The sequence below is a fragment of the Jaculus jaculus genome, chromosome 9, assembly GCF_020740685.1.
Source record: "Jaculus jaculus isolate mJacJac1 chromosome 9, mJacJac1.mat.Y.cur, whole genome shotgun sequence".
Lineage (NCBI taxonomy): Eukaryota > Metazoa > Chordata > Mammalia > Rodentia > Dipodidae > Jaculus > Jaculus jaculus.
Window position 1 is genome coordinate 17705834 of NC_059110.1, and position 16492 is coordinate 17722325.

The window sequence follows — 16492 nt, forward strand, 5'->3', positions numbered from 1 at the left end:
CATGCAGCTCCTGATTCAATTTCTAGCACTGCATAAACCCTGACGTAGTGGTGCATGCCTGTCATTTCAGCCTTCAGGAGGTAAAGGCAGGAGGAGATGTTCAACACCATTCTCAGCTACGTAGTAGGTTCAAGACTAGCCTGGACTACATGAGTCTCATAAACAAATGGGACTGTTGGATGCACATTAACAGTTAACAGACGCACTTATCATACAGAGAAAGTTGCTATGGTTTCCAAAGATAAAATTCAAACTGGATCCAGCACCACGATTCCCAAATGCATAAGCTGGCAAGGGAGTAACTTGTACAAAGCCAGCACTAAGAGAAAACAAATACTTCAAACTTTTCAATTTGTTAAAATTGATCTCTGTCCTTTCCCTCCTCCTCCTAGTCTATGCTCTTGTTTTATTTTTTATTTTTTATTTTTTTATTTATTTGAGAGTGACAGAGAGAGAAAGAGGGAGAGAGAGATAGGGGGGGGGAGAGAATGGGCACCCCAGGGCCTCCAGCCACTGCAAAAGAACTCCAGATGCGTGCGCCCCCTTGTGCATCTGGTTAACATGGGTCCTGGGGAATCGAGCCTCGAACCAGGGTCCTTAGGCTTCACAGGCAAGCACTTAACCACCAAGCCATCTCTCCAGCCCTGTTTTAAGAGGTAGAGTCTCGTTCTAGCCCAGGCTGACCTGGAATTTACTGTGTAGTTTCCGGGAGGCCTGAACTCATGGCGATCTTCCTGCCTCTGTCTCTTGACTGCTGGGATTAAAGGAGTGCACCACCACACTCTGCTCTTTTTTCTTAAAAAGCCTAGAAGAAAATAGTCTCTAAAAATGGATAGTGTTTCCAACTCAAAGCTGGAATCAAGGAAGCCAGGATTGAAGCAGTACAGGAAATGGGAAGGAGGAAAAAAAAAATATAAGGTTAACTGCACAGGCCAGGCAGGTGGAGTAGGCCCAGAGGGAAAGGGATTCCACACAACACAGCCTTTGCAAAGGCCATGTCAGGATGTTGAGGAACTCATAGATCAAGGGTGCTAGTAGAGCTTGAGGCTTTGGAAAAGCTGAGAAGGGAGAGAAGCCTGTTGCTGTGTGCACATAGGGTTGAGATGTTTTGCAACTTGGAAATCAGCAGCTGATTAACTTTGTTTTTTCTTCTTTAGACTTGTCACTTTTCTGTGACCTAGTAGCTTGTCTGCACATAATTTACATCAAACCTGATCTGGCTAGATCTCATGAGAGTTAAAAGTTATGGTGGAAGCGTTAACGACCTGTGTAATACATGCTTTTTGGAGGGGGGAAAAGAATTAGTTCTTCTTGCTTCATGTGGAGATCAATTTCCAATGTGCACACCAAAAGGCTTGCTATATTAACTTAGTTCACCATTCAAACATTTCTTCTCAAATGAAAGAATTCTTCCTCCAGTGCATTTCTTGGCATTTAAAGTTGCTTTATGCAGAAAGAATTTTATGATGTTGAAAGTCTTTTATATCTGTCAGAAAGTGGAGATAATTCTTCCACAGAGAAACAGCTAACTCTTGCATTATTTATTGTTCATGTAGTTGGTTAGAGAACACAGGCCTTCCATTCTGGGGGTCTGTAGAGTTCCGTGTGGCTCTGAGGTGAGCCAGGTGTGGAGACGTTAAGTAAGATCCCTTCCAGCTCTCCAGCGATGACGCAGCGCAGTGATTCTTAAAGCTGGCTGCTGAGAAAAGTCAGTTAAGGGGGCTTGGGAACACCACGGCTCAAGGATCCATTTCTTTGGTAGACTGAGATACAAGGTATGGTAGGATCTCGATGTTCCTTATCATGGGCAGGTGGAGGTAACATTTTAATTAGAAGAAGAGGAAGAAGCAAGCTATTTGGAGCGTGGCAAAAGCAAAGCAAAGCAAAACAAGACAAAAACAACGATGTAGGTAAAGAGATTTATATCTGCAGAGTCCTTGAGGCAGGAAGAAACGATTGACGTAGTGAGAAACTGGAAAAAGTCAAGTATGACTTGGGCACAGAGGGTATGGGAGAGAGGGCAGGGCACGGGGCCAAGGGTTCCTAAGCATCCAGGCCAGGCAGCCCTCATGCATGGGGATTTTACAAGAAGCTGCCGGAGAGTTTGAGACAGAAACAGCATGACCCGTGTCTTGATGTAGTTCCTGTGGTGTGTGGAGAAAGGATCAAAGGATACTGAGGACAATAATGAGCTTGCTCTACCCAAACAATCCTTGTTAGAAAAAAACTGAAATTACAAAACCTGTTTACAGTTTCTAAGGCAACATTCTGTAAACCAACTCCTTTATTTCATTTGTTAAAAAAGAACTAACCATTCTACTTTGACATGGAAACAGAATGGTAGACATCTAGACCATCCAGTGTGAACTGGCATTCAACAAGTCTTGTGTGTTTGTGTGTCAAAATAAAAGGTAACAGAAGGCTGGAGAGATGGCTTAGTGGTAAAGGCATTTGCCCACAAAACCAAAGGTTCAATTTGCCAGTACCCACATAAGGCCAGATGCACAAGGTGGCGCATGTGTGTCTGGAGTTTGCTTGCAGAGGCTGGAGAGACCCTATTGAGCCCATTCCCTCCCTCTCCCCGCTTTCTCCAACTGCCTTACTTTCTCTCTCTTAAATAAATAAATAAATAAATAAATAAAATATAAAGGAGAAAGTAAGGATGCAAGTGCCAGTTGCATTAAGAGCTATAATTGGGGAGTTCCTGAGAATTGGTTTAGCTTCTCTGAAAAAAAAAATGAACGTTCAAATCAGGAGATGAAATAATCAGCAAAAAATTATTAAACTACTTATTCAGCCATTTTCTTCCAAATTATACATTTAACAAAGTACACCACAGCTTTTAATTTTTATTTTCATTAGTTTTGGGCTCAGTACTCAGTAAAAAGATAACAGAGTCCTTTCCTTTCAGACCACTGCCTGTGAATACATGCCTTCAGGTCTCCCTTCCATCAGAGAAGGCTGCTCTGTTGAAAGTAAGCAAGACCCAGTCTCATGCTAACCTCACTACTTCCTGGGTTGAGCGCTCCAGTTGCTCACTTCCTCACTTTGGATAGGTAACGGGTAAGCAAGGCGCAAAGGTGACGCGGAATGCATGATCGCGTTACATACATAGTGTTACCCCCATTCTGCCAGCGCTCTTGGCATCCCTTGTATGCAGTTAAAGGCCGGAGGGATGGCTTAGTGGTTAAGGCGTTTGCCTGCAAAGCCAAAGGACCCAGGTTCAATTCCCTAGGACCCACGTTAGCCAGATGCTCAAGGGGGCGCAAGCATGTGGAGTTCATTTGCAGTGGCTGGAGGCCCTGGCACTCTCTCTCCCTCTTTCTCTGTCAAGTAAATAAAAAAAAAAGAAAAAAATGTTGAACAAAATGAAGGCAGTCAAGCATCTTGTGGGCCAGCTCAAAATGAGTCTTGTCTCCTCAGGTGGTCTGTTTCCACTCTCCAGACAGACGAGAAAACAACACGGCTCTGCAACACAGCACTAGCCATGGGCAGGTGAACTGGACAGCGGGAACACTGGTACAGCTCTGAGAGATGCATTTCTCACCGCGTGGTCATTTCCTTCTCAGGGTCAGTCAAATGCAAAGCATATTTCTTTTCCCTTCCCCCACCCTTCCTCTTTCCCTTTCCTTTTCTCCTTCCCTTCCTTTCAGGGTCTCACGTCACCCAGGCTGGCCTCAAGCTCTCAATAGGTAACTGAAGTTTGACCTTGCATTTTTCTGATCCTCCTGCCACTACCTCTTGCGTGTTAGGACTACAGGCATGTCATGGTTTCACGCAGTGCTGGGGATTGAACCCAGGGCTTTGTGCTTGCTAGGTAAGCACTCTATCAACCGAGCTGCCTCCTCATCCCAACGCAGCGGGTCTCCATGACTGAGTGATGAACTCCGCTGCTGGGGGCTTGTTGTGGCCGCGTCGCCAGACGCTTTGCTCCAGCTGCGCTACCGGGCATGGCTACAGTCATCAGTTTTAACGAGAGCTGTTAACATCACCTCCATCAGAACGGTTGCCTTGGGCTGACGTTCGGAGCCATGCACAGGTGTTCCCGGCCAGCGCTGTAATGCGGGTTATTACACCCTCCACGAGGCCCAGATGTGCTTTCTGTCTGAACTCAGGGTGGCGTGTGTGCCAAGTGCATAACTCTTTCCGTGAGCCGAGCTCTGCTGGTCTCAGAATGCTGTTCTAGCTCAGTGAACCTGAGCAGTGCCTTCTGTTTGTCCAGGAAAGCAACTTCAAAGTGCCCTGAAGGATGCAGAGGCCGCATTCTCCTAAGGCAGGCCCGGCTTCTGTAGGAACACAAAACGCACCCTCTCACCTTCTGCTTCTTCCCTGAAAATCTCCGGGAAGCATTTGCATCATCACGTTTCTCTTGGGCATCTGTGTCCCTCGCACCAGGTTTCCCAGAGGAGCCAAAGTCAATCCTGCCATGGAGCCTGCCTTCAGCACCCCACATTCATCTCAGCTGGTTCTGGTCTTCTCTCCCACCCACTTTGGACCTGTCCCACAAAGCTCCTCTTTCCTTTGTCCCTGGGGGTCTGGTCCTAACATGACATTTTCCTACGCTGGACGTCTCCCTGAAGTTGTCACACCACCACCTCCTTTCTCCTAAGCCTGGAGCCTCATTCCCTAAGCTTATTAATGCTCAGTTTTAGTCCCTGGACTATGTGACTTGAAATCTCGTTTACCTTCAAGCTGGCAGCTGAAGGTGCTGCCGTGTGCCTCGTGGCCTGCCCTGGCACTGCCACACCATCATGAGAGCCTGGGTACCAGGGGTGGGTACATCTTAGCTCGGAGGTACCCGGGCACGGGCAGTGCCAACGGGAGCACTTTTCTTGCTCTGTAGACTAATGCACTCACGTGTCCGAAAGGACACATGTGGTGGCTCAGGAAGAGATGTGGGTTCTCCTCGGAGGGAGGGAGCGGTTCAGAATTGATCTTGACCCTGAGAGTGACATTGTCCTGCTGTCCAGGAAAACGCTCTTATGCAAGAGTTAAGAGGCGAGAAAGGAGGTCAGCTTACCGGACATGGCGCAGCCTCCTTAGTGCCATTTCAGTTTTAAGTATGGATGTGAAGACAAGACAGACACTGCGAAGTGTGTGTGTGTGTGCGCACGTGTGTGTGTTCACAGAGAATGGAAGACAAAACACACTGAAAAGTATGTGTGTGTGTTCACAGAGAAATGGAAGATAAGACACTGGGAAGTGTGTGTGTGGATGTGTGTGTGTTCACAGAGAAATGGTAGACAAGACAGACACTGGGAAGTGTGTGTGTGCATGTGTGTGTGTTCACACAGAATGGAAGACAAAACACACTGTGAAGTGTGTGTGTGTGTTCACACAGAATGGAAGACAAAACACACTGAGAAGTGTGTGTGTGTGTTCACAGAGAAATGGAAGACAAGACACTGGGAAGTGTGTGTGTGTGCGTGTGTGCGTGTTCACAGAGAATGGAAGACAAGACAGACACTGGAAAGTGTGTGTGTGCGTGTTCACAGAGAATGGAAGACAAAACACACTGAGAAGTGTGTGTGTGTGTTCTCAGAGACAATGGATAATGTCTGCCTGAGTATCTGAGTGCATCAAACTTGAGGAAGGCAGACCAAAGACAAGTTAGGGCATAGGGTCGCTCAATCCCTCTGTCCTATTGCTTGGACACCTCTCTCCTGTTAACCAAGGTGACAGAACGATCTGGAAGATAAATGGCTATTTTCTTCTATTACCTTTCTCCTTCCCACCCCCGCTTTCCTCCTCCTTTTCCTTATTCCCATTCCTTTCCTGTCCCTTGTTTGACTGATGGCTTGCGGTTGTAGCACGCAGGGGTGTCTGCGCCCCCCGCTCCAGGAAGCCCGCGGTGGTGGCTGCGGGAGCTCGGGCTGTCACTCCTGCAGCTTGCCTGAGAGCGCTGATGATTTGGGCCAGCAGCTCGGGGCCCTGGTGGCACTGTGGCTGTTCTACACGGCTGGTCTTGTTATGAAGTAAATCTCTTGACAGGCAATTTGCTTCCACCACCTGGATCTAGAAATCCTTGGAGCAGGCTGGGAAATGTATCTCATGCCCCATCTTCCCAGGGTCCACCTGACTTTGAAGCCTGATTTTCCTTCAAGCTGGAACGTGCAGGTGTCACGATTTACCCCGTGGCCTGCCCTGGCACACCTACCCCGCACTATCACCGTCAGGTCCATGCCTTGTGCTGCTGCTACTGTTTGCATTTCTAGTCAAAGTATTCGTGTCACCTGTCCTTTCTTTTGGGCATGGTTTGAAGGTGAGAGGAAATCATGTGTGAAAGGACTTTAACAGACACAAGAACTGAGAGTAGAAAGAACGTGTCCAGCTCATGTGCTTCTGACTCAGGAAGGGGCGCACGTGTGTGTGTGTGTGTGTGTGTGTGTGTGTGTGTGTGTTAGGGACAGAAGTCCCTCTAGTGGAAATCTGCATTAGGATAAAGTACAAATGTGATAGGATTGGCTTTTATTTTTTTTTGAGACAGAGTCTCATGTAGCTCAGGCTGGTTTTGGTTGGCTATGAACTCCAGTCCTTCCTACCTCACGCCCCATGTGCTGGAATTATAGGAGTGAACTACCAGGTCTAGCTTGGGTTGACTTTTTATCTAAGGATTTAAAAAAAATGATTTCATTTGTGAGAGAGGAGAGAGAGAATGAGAATATGTATGCCAGGGCCTCTTGCCATTGCAAATGAGCACCAGACACATGGGCCACTTGGTGTATCTGGCTTTTCGTGGGTGTTGGGGAATTGAATATGGGCTGGTAGGCTTTGCAAACAATCTCCTTTACTGCTAAGCCATCACCCCAGCTCTTTATCTCAGGATTTAGCATAGGTTTTCTTTTATCAAATGCCAAGGGGACACTGTCCTGATGACTAGGTCAATGAGAAAATTTGGACAATACTGTAGCATTCACGGAGCTCTTTTGGGAGTTTTCTGAACGCTATACAGATTCAAAACAAGGCATGGAAGAAATGGATTGCTGGGATCCTGATCTACCCAATGCATAAATGCTGTCATATGATCTTTTTGAGGAAAAAGTATAAGATGATAGATGTGACCCTCTAAATGATATTGAAAAGTCATTCTTCTTTAAAATAGTGTTCATTTTCAATAAATATTTCATAATAGAACAATTAAGCTACACATTGCTTGAAAGTTGAAAGGAACATTATGATGAAATTAGTAAGTTCTGATCTCTATTATTTTAGTATTTCAAGGTATCCTATATTTCATGTCTATTATATTAAAACTTGGGGCTGGAGAGATGGCTTAGTGCCTAAGGCATTTGCCTGTAAAGCTAACAGACCCACGTTTGATTCCCTGGGACCCAAATAAGCCAGATGCACAAGGGGCTACACGCGTCTGGAGTTTGTTTGCAGTGACTAGAGGCCCTGGCATGCCCATTCTTTTCCCCTTTCTCTCTCTCCCCCCTCTCTCCCACCCTCTCTTTCTCTCTCTCAGATAAATAAATAAAATATTTTTTAAAAACCTGGATGAAAGGTAAGCATTGAGGTTTAAATGTGTTACATGTGTTTTGTCCAGACATAAGAGTAGGGAAAATAGTTTTAAAATTTATTTATTTGTATTTATTTATTTGCTCTAAGTAGAGAGAGGCAGAGAGAAGAAAGAGAGAGAATGGACACACCAGGTCCTCTAGCTACTGAAAATGAATTCCAGATACATGTGCCACTTTGTGCATCTGGCTTTTTGAGGGTACTAGGGAATCAAACCTAGGTCATTAAGCTTTGTAGGCATGCGTCTTATCTTCTGAGCCATCAATCCAGCCCTGGAAGAATAATTTTAAAAAGACAAGCTTAGCTATGTGTGGTGGCTCATATCTTTAATCCTGGCACTTAGGAGGTTGAGGCAGGAGGATTGCCATGAGTTTGAGGCCAGCTTGTCCTATATAATGAGTTCCAGACCAGCCTGAACCATAGACTAATACTGTCTCAAAACAAAGTATTAAGTTTTATGGTGCTTTGGAAAGGGGTGATAATGATGATAAATGATCTAATCTCCCTCAGCAGACAAGGTATGACTCATTCTTAGCATAAGGGGCACGCCCTCTGTAGGATGGAAGGCCTTCTCCATGACATGACAATCAGTTCCCAGCCGTGTTTTTTGCCCATGCATTTCTTTTTCTCCTCTAACTTATAATTCATTTGTGCACTGAGTAAAAGCTGTATTCTTAGAGGCCAGAGAGATGGCTCAGCAGTTAAAAAGCGATTTCTTGCAAAGCCAGCTGGGCCAAGGTTCAATTCCCCAGTTCCCATGTAATGCCAGTTACACGAAATGGCACATGTGTCTGGATTCTGTATGTAGTGGTAGGAGGTCCTGGCATACCCATCCATTCTCTCTCTTGCAAATAAATAAGTAAAAATCTATTTTAAAATTATTTTTGTTTATTTTTATTTATTTATTTGAGAGTAACAGAGAGAGAAAGAGGCAGATATAGATATAGAGGGAATGGGCGCGCCAGGGCCTCCAGCCTCTGCAAACGAACTCCAGATGCACGTGCCACCTTGTATATCTGGCTTATGTGGGTCCTGGGGAATAGAACCTGGGTCCTCTGGCTTTGCAGGCAAGTGCTTAGCCACTAAACCATGTCTGAAGCCCCAAAATAATTTTAAAATGGATTGCTTGGTGTGTGTTGGGTTCTGCGGCACAAGGATGGGCAAGGCAGTTCTGATCCCGCCGTTGTGGAGCACACAGTGACTGGCAATGAGGCCAGAAAGAGTTGTGGAGACAGGGCCAGGATGGGCCCAGGACTGGGTATTACTTACAGGACCATTAATAAGGGGGCATAGGCACAGTGGATTGTGAGTAGGGTGGGCATCTTGCCTTTGCTTTGACAGAGGAATCTGAGAGTGGTATCTGGACTTCCAGGATCTCTGCCCTTGAATTTCAAGGTTTTTTGCAGACAGTTTATACTAGAAGCATTGGCAGCCCTGTCCCTTCAGAGGATTTCGACATAATCCTGAGTGTATTAACTTTGGGTCCATGTTAGCTTTTTTTTTCTTCTTTTGTGTATTTCTGTGTAATATGTGTGGCATGGTGTGTGCGTGCGCGTGTGTGTGTGTGTGCTTGCCCTGTGCATGTCGTGCATGCAAATTCCAGAAGAAAAAGTCAAATTTCCCTCTGTCTCGTTTCCAGCTGTTTCTGTGAGATGGAGTCTCTCACTGACCCTGGATCTGCCATTTTCTGTTGACCAGGGGGTCTCTGCTTTCCACAGGACTGGGGTTCCGAGTGTGTATGGCCACGCTCAGCTTTTTCTTTTTTCTTTTTGGTTGATGGGTGTCGTACCTCTTTCTAACCTAGGCTGACCTGGAATTCCCTATGGAGTCTCAGGCTGGCCTCAAACTCCTAACAATCCTCCTACCTCAGCCTCCCCAGTGCTGGGGTGAAAGGTGTGTGCCACCTCTCCTGGCTGTGCACCCCCAGCTTTTTACGTGGATACTGGGGATGGACTCAGGTTGCCTTAGACTCTCTCAAGATCTCATGCCTGTGTGATCAGCCATGACAACTATGAAATGAGAAAGTATTTAACTTGAGGCTGAAAGTTGTTACGTCTCTCATAACAACATTCAGGACATGTGATACGGACCTTTGTGAAACACCTTGAGCCCAGCCGGGAATTACCAGACGGGTCCGTTATGGTAAGCCTTCAGCCTTATCTGGAGTTCTCCTTTTGCGTGGAGCGCTGGGAAGTACAGCTCACAGGCATAAAGGCTGCATGGGCAACATAAAAAAAGGTAGGTCTTGGAAGACAGGAGGACAAACAGCCTGCAAAAGCTTTCTGGGGTTGCTTGATGCCAGATTTAAGTTCATGGCCAAGTGGAATGAGCCCATGTATTCTTTCTGTGTGCAGATTTTTGTGGTCCCCTCCCTAATGCAAGAGGATACTTGGCTAGAAAGTATGGCTGAGTAAGATAAACTCAGATTATTGCAACCTCATTTGTGTGTGATGTTGGACCCAGAAAGGGATTAGCTAAACTTTGAAGGCAGGAGAACCAGATAGGGTCTGAAAGCACATGAACTGCCCCAAGCCACAACCCTTGTTTCTCTTCCCCTTTCCTTTTCCCTCTGACAAGATGATATTGGTAAAATGCTACCATTTATTTCTGTGACTGTGGGCACATCACGTACCTTCGGTAAGCCTTGATTTCTACATCTGTGAGGTGGGGGCAATATAAACATTTACTTGTGGGTTTTTTTTTTTTTTGGCGAGGTTAAATGAGATAATGATGCAAATTGATTAGTGTAAAGTCTAGTCCAGAATAGTTCAATACTCACCATGCTATTTTCATTAATACTACATTAATTAATACAGCTCAGAAGAAATCAATATTTTAGTTAGAATTCCTTAGTTTGCTAGTTCTGGAAATAGCTCAATATATAGCACAGAGTATGGGCTTCCTAACTATGGGGTAATAATGGGATAGCCAGGTAGTCATCTATCCATTTGTTTAAAAAAATGCCTGTGGAATATTTCCTATGTACTTGGCAATGGACAGGAGGGGAAGATATAAAAGTAACAGCTTCCATTTTCTAGGATCTTTTATATCTACTATAGCAAGTTAAACTCTTTTACCCTGTTGCCCCTGCTCCTGTGTCCCTGGGGGCCCTCCTCAGTGGGATTATGGTACTGACTGTGGGGTCATGAAGGCCTCAGTCAGTCTCTATGAGGACGATGGGTGCCTCAGGGTAGTCCTATCCACTCTACGGCTCTTACAATCTTTCAGCCCTCTCTTTTCAGGATCTTTTTAAAAAATATCTTTTTAAAATTTTTTGTTTATTTTTATTTATTTATTTGAGAGTGACAGACAGAGAGAGAAAGAGGCAGAGAGAGAAAGACAAAAAGAGAATGGGCAGGCCAGGGCTTCCAGCCACTGCAAATGAACTCCAGATGCATGCGCCCCCTTGTGCATCTGGCTAAAGTGGATCCTGGGGAATTGAGCCTTGAACCAGTGTCCTTAGGCTTCATTGGCAAGCGCTTAACTGCTAAGCCATCTATCCAGCCCTTAAAAAATATTTTTATTTATTTCTTTATAACAGAAAGAGAGAGAGAGAGAGAGAACACTAGGGCTTCTTGCCACTGCAAATGAACTCCAGATATTTGTGAGTTTAGCATCTTTCAAGAACTTGAAGTCCAATGGATAGGCTGATAATGATCACAGAGCTCCGTGCTTCATGAATGTACTTTAGCAGACCTCTGCCTTGAAAACCAAGAACTTGTAAGAGAAGAATATGCAAATCATATATTCACTAAGTCTGGTATTTGGTATTGTCTTTCTAAAGGAACAGAAGAAGCCAGGGAGATGACTCGGTGGCCAAAGGGCCTGCCATACAAGCGTAAGGGCTGAGTTCAGATCCCACATAAAATGCCAGCTTTGGTGGTGTGAACCTGTATGCCAGTGTCGGGGAGGCAGAAACAGGAGGGTCCCTTGGACTTGCTAACTCAATAGTCTAGCTAGAATTGGTGGGTCCAGGCTTTAGTGAGAGACCCTGTCTCTACACACAAAGTTGAAAGTGATTGAGGAAGACTCCTGATATTGACCTCTGGCCTCTGCATGCATGTACACATCCATATACCCACATGTATATGAACATGCATATACACATGACACACACACACACAGAATTAAAACAACAACAAAATCACCAAAGTACTAGATGATCAACTTTAACAGCATGTGAGAGATTACTTCAGATCCTGTTGACAACTGTCTTGTCCCCAGGCTAGGATGTCTCTAAGTGGAATGCTAGTTGCGGACAGGAGTTGTTCAAGGAGTTTGAGGAGCTCTGGGAAAGGCCTGTGTGACTCAGGTTCAAGCCAAGGTCACAGTCCACAAGTCCTAACGAAGTGGTGCCTATCTCTTACATGCTCTTGTGCCCAATAGTCCGTCATGTCCTAAGTTCAAGACCAGAAGTGGGCTTTTCCTTCCTGGAAGGTCCTTAAGTACTCAGGTCCTGGCTCTGAGCTCTACTTAGGGGTAGAATCCTGCTGCCTCTTATACACTTCACAAAGATATATATATATATATATATATATATTTTTTTTTTTTTTTTTCAGGCAGGGGCTCATGTAGTCCAGGCTGGCCTCAAACTCGCCATACCACTGAGGATGATGTTGAACTTCTGCTCTTCCTGTCTCTACCTCCTGAGTGCCGGGGCTACAGGTATAGTCCACTACGTCTGGTTTTGTGTAGTGCTAAGGATGGAACCCCAGGTCTTTGTGCTTGCAGGCAGGCACTCTATCTCTAGCTCCAACTTAAAATAAATGTATATAACAGCTTTATTGACATTCCATTCACATAGCTTACAACTGACTAATTTCAAAGCCAGCGGATTTTAGCATATTGTCGGAGATGGGCAACATTAGTCACAATGAGTATTAGCACATTTCCATCACATCAGAAGGACCCCTCAGCTCCTCATCTGTTGTCCTCCAAATGTCTGCGCCCCAATATGGCAACTACTGGTCTACTTTTCATATCCAAGGAGTTGGCTTTGAGCATTTCATATTAGTGGATGTTGTAGACTTAGTTCTACCTCCACCCGTTTCATTTATTGCTGTTTTTATTTTTTTTGCATGTGTATGTGGCTGTAGTATGTATAAGCATGTTCATAGGTGTGTGAGCATATATATGTGTGTACGTGTATGTGTGTGTGTTTGGAGGCTAGAGGGCAATGCGGGGAGTCTTCCTTAATTGTTCACCACATTATTAATATTATTTAAAAATATTTTAGGGCTGGAGAGATAGCTTAGCGGTTAAGGCTCTTGCCTGCAAAGCCAAAGGATCCAGGTTTGATTCCCTGGGATCCACGTAATCTAGATGCACAAGGGGGCGTCCGCATCTGGAGTTTGTCTGCAATGGCTGAAGGCCTTGGTATGCCCATTCTCTCCCTCTCTCTGTCTGTCTCTTTATCACTCTCAAATAAACAAAATAACTAAATTAAAAACATTTTAGGGCTGAGGGGATGGCTTAGTGGTTAAGGCATTTGCCTGCAAAGCCAAAGGACCCAGGTTCGATTCCCCAGGACCCATGTTAGCCAGATGCACAAGGGGGCACACGCGTCTCAAGTTCGTTTTCAGTGGCTGGAGGCCCTGGAGCACACGTTCTCTCTCTCTCTCTCTCTTCCTCTTTCTTTTTCAAATAAATAAATACATAAAATATATTTAAGAATATTTTATGTATTTATTTATTTGTGTGCATGTGTGTGGTGGGAGAGAGAGAGAGATTGAGAATGGATGCACCAGGGCCTTTAACCACTGCAAATGAACTCCAGACACGTGTACCACCTTGTTCGTCTGGCTTGCGTGTGTACTTGGGAATGAGATCTGCGTCCTTTGGCTTTGCAGGTAAGCACCTTAATTGCTAAGCCATCTCTCCAGCCCATCTCCACATTATTATTATTATTATTATTATTATTATTATTATTATTATTATTTTGGTTTTTCGAGGTAGGGTCTCACTCTAGCCGAGGCTGACCTGGAATTCACTATGTAGTCTCAGGGTAGCCTCGAACTCATGGTGATCCTCCTACCTCTGCCTCCTGAGTGCTGGGATTAAAGGCGTGCGCCACCACGTCCGGCTTTCCACATTATTTTTTGAGACATGGTCTCTTATGGAACGTAGAACTCACTGGTTTGGATGGACTAACTAGTCAGTGAGGCCCAGGGATCCTCTTCTCTCTGCCTCCCCAAGGCTGAGGTTACAGGCACATGTCTCCATGCCCAGCTCTTTTGTGGGTGCCAGGATCCAAGCTCAGGTCCTAAGACTTGCATGGCAAGCAGTTTACCCACTGAGCCATCTTCCAGCCCATACACCATTACACCATTCCTTTTGTGTGTGTGCTGACTTGTGAATATGTAGAGTGTGTTGTGATGCAGTGTGGTTTGTGTGGCCTATGCATGTCTGTGTGCACTTGTGGCCCACCATGTGCTCGCCCGAGGCCAGGAGCGAGGTGTTCTGAATCAAACTGATATCTATCATCTGATAGTTCTCTTTGAATTTTAAGAGAAAATAAGCTTTGATGGACAGCTTATCAGTAAGCCCTATTGCAACTTGTTTTATTTTAATTTAATTTAATGTTTTTTTTTGGTGGGGGGAGGGCACTAGGGATTGAAGCAAGGGCCTTCCACTGAGCGATGGCCTCAGCCCTGTAACTATTGCTTTAAATTAGCCACAACTCCAGAGAAAATGGCAGAAAAAAAAAATCACCATAGTGGGCATTCACTTGTGATAGTTTATAATTATCTAATGCATTGCTGGTGATAAACTTTATCCTCCGTTGGGGGAAAAAAAAGTTCTTTTTAGGCTTTGAGAATTCTATTAGGGACTTTTTGTATTTATTTCCTTTATTGCCAGGCACATTATTATTATTATTTTTGGAGGCATAATCAAGCAAAAACAAACTTTGGACATAGAAAGAGTTTGTCATTTCATAAAGGTGCATTCAGGGAATGTATGCACCTGGGTTTATTTTCAAGTTGGGTTCACATTTAATAAGGAGTTCTTCTTTGTGCAACACGTTTTCCCCGCTCAGGATATGTACAATTCCAAACCTGCCATCCCATCTCCTGATAATGTTTGTCGATACTTCCCACCCACGTGTGGGTTAAATCAGCTTGCCTTCCTTCCCGCAGGAAGGGGAACGTGCTCCTCCTTCTATGGAAACCTGGGTTCTGGCGATCATCTACCAGGATGGTTTTCAGGTTGACCAGCAAGGGGCACTAAAGCCTAGCGTCTCTTCCCTCCTGTCTTCCCAGCAACAGCGGAGGAGGTTCCTGTGAGCAACTGCACCCGAGTCTCACTGTCACATCCAAAAGCCAGAAGTAATCTCTTTGATATTTGTTCAAGGGTATTGATATATTTTTGTTAAGAGGAGAAAATGTCTGATTGGGCAAAAAGGCAGAAAAAAAATAATTGCAAATGCGGAGGCCTTCTTTGCCTGCACACCATAATTCTGCTGTCTCGTCAATACTATTAGGTAAACTGGCAGGATCCTGTCATTACTTTTCTGTGAATTACTGCATTTTTCTTTCCACCCCTAGAATATAATGGCCAAACCACATAACAAGTCCTTAAAAGGATGAACTACTTGATGTTATGGTGACAAGCAATTATTATAGAGGCCTACTGGTTGGTCTTTTTTTTTTTTTTCTTTCCTTTAAATTTTCTCTGCCTATTTATTTCCATCAGCAACCAAGGATGACTCTTTTATTGTTTCAAATAAAGGATGCAATCTACATGCCAGGCACACATTATGAATAATTCCTTGTCATAACAAGGCACAGATGTGCTCCCAAGACTGGCATGAAGTCACTGATGCTGTTTAGTATTTCATACTGGGTCTCTCTCTCTCTCTCTCTCTCTCTCTCTCTCCTTCTCCCTGTCTCTCTCTCATCTTAGCTTTTATCCATGCTTAATCACATCTAAACTAAAACTTTAAGAATGATACAATTTGCCCAAGCAAAGTTGGTATAGGTCTGTAATGCCAGTACTTGGGAAACAGGACCATTACATGTTCAAGGCCAGCCTGAGCTACAAAGAAAAAGGAAAAGAAGATAGAATTTAATAGCTGGTTTGTCAAGCTAGAAGCAAACACAAATTAGGGTTCCCATTCTATAACAAATAGTTTTTTTTGGAAGTTTATCTACTTATCAGTACTATAGAAGTAATGCATACAAAGGTGACTACTCAAAATTCACATTTAATTATAGACCAATATATAATAATCTAATAAATAATTTTATATAAAGAAATTTGACATATTCCTCATTTTATTTAATTTAAATTTTACTTTATCTGTGAGTGTTGTGTGTATTGGGTTCACATGGATGTATGGTCTATGTTTCTGTGTGTATATGTGGGTGTGTGCATGTGTTTGTGTATGCACGCGGACGTGCGCGTGAATGGGGAGGCCAGAGGTTGATATTGGGTGTCTTTCTCAATGGATTTCCACCTATTTTTCTTTTCAAAAACATATTTATTTATTTTAGAGAAAGAGAGAGAGGAGGAGAAAGAGAGACAGGCATTGTATGGGTGTGCCAGGGCCTCTAGCCACTGCAAACAAACACTAGATGCACGCACCACTTTGTGTGTCTGGACTTTACGTGGGTACTGGGGAACTGAACCTGGGACTTCATACTTTGCCAGCAAGCACCTTTAGCCAATGAAGCATCTCTCCAAGCCCACCTGATTTTCTTGAGACAGACTTTCATGCTGAAGCTGAAGCTTGCTAACTCAGCTAGACCAGCTGGGTTATGGGCATGTGACACCACATCCAGCATTTTCCGTTGGGCACTGGGCATTGAACTCAGGTCCTTATGTGTGTGTGTGTGTGTGTGTGCAGCAAACGTTTTACCACTAAACCGTCCCTCCAAACCCCTCATTATTTCTTTAGAGACAGTTTTATTTTAAGACTCAGGGTTGTTTTGAACCCTGTCTATTACATCCTATGAAAATTATAAATTAAGATGGA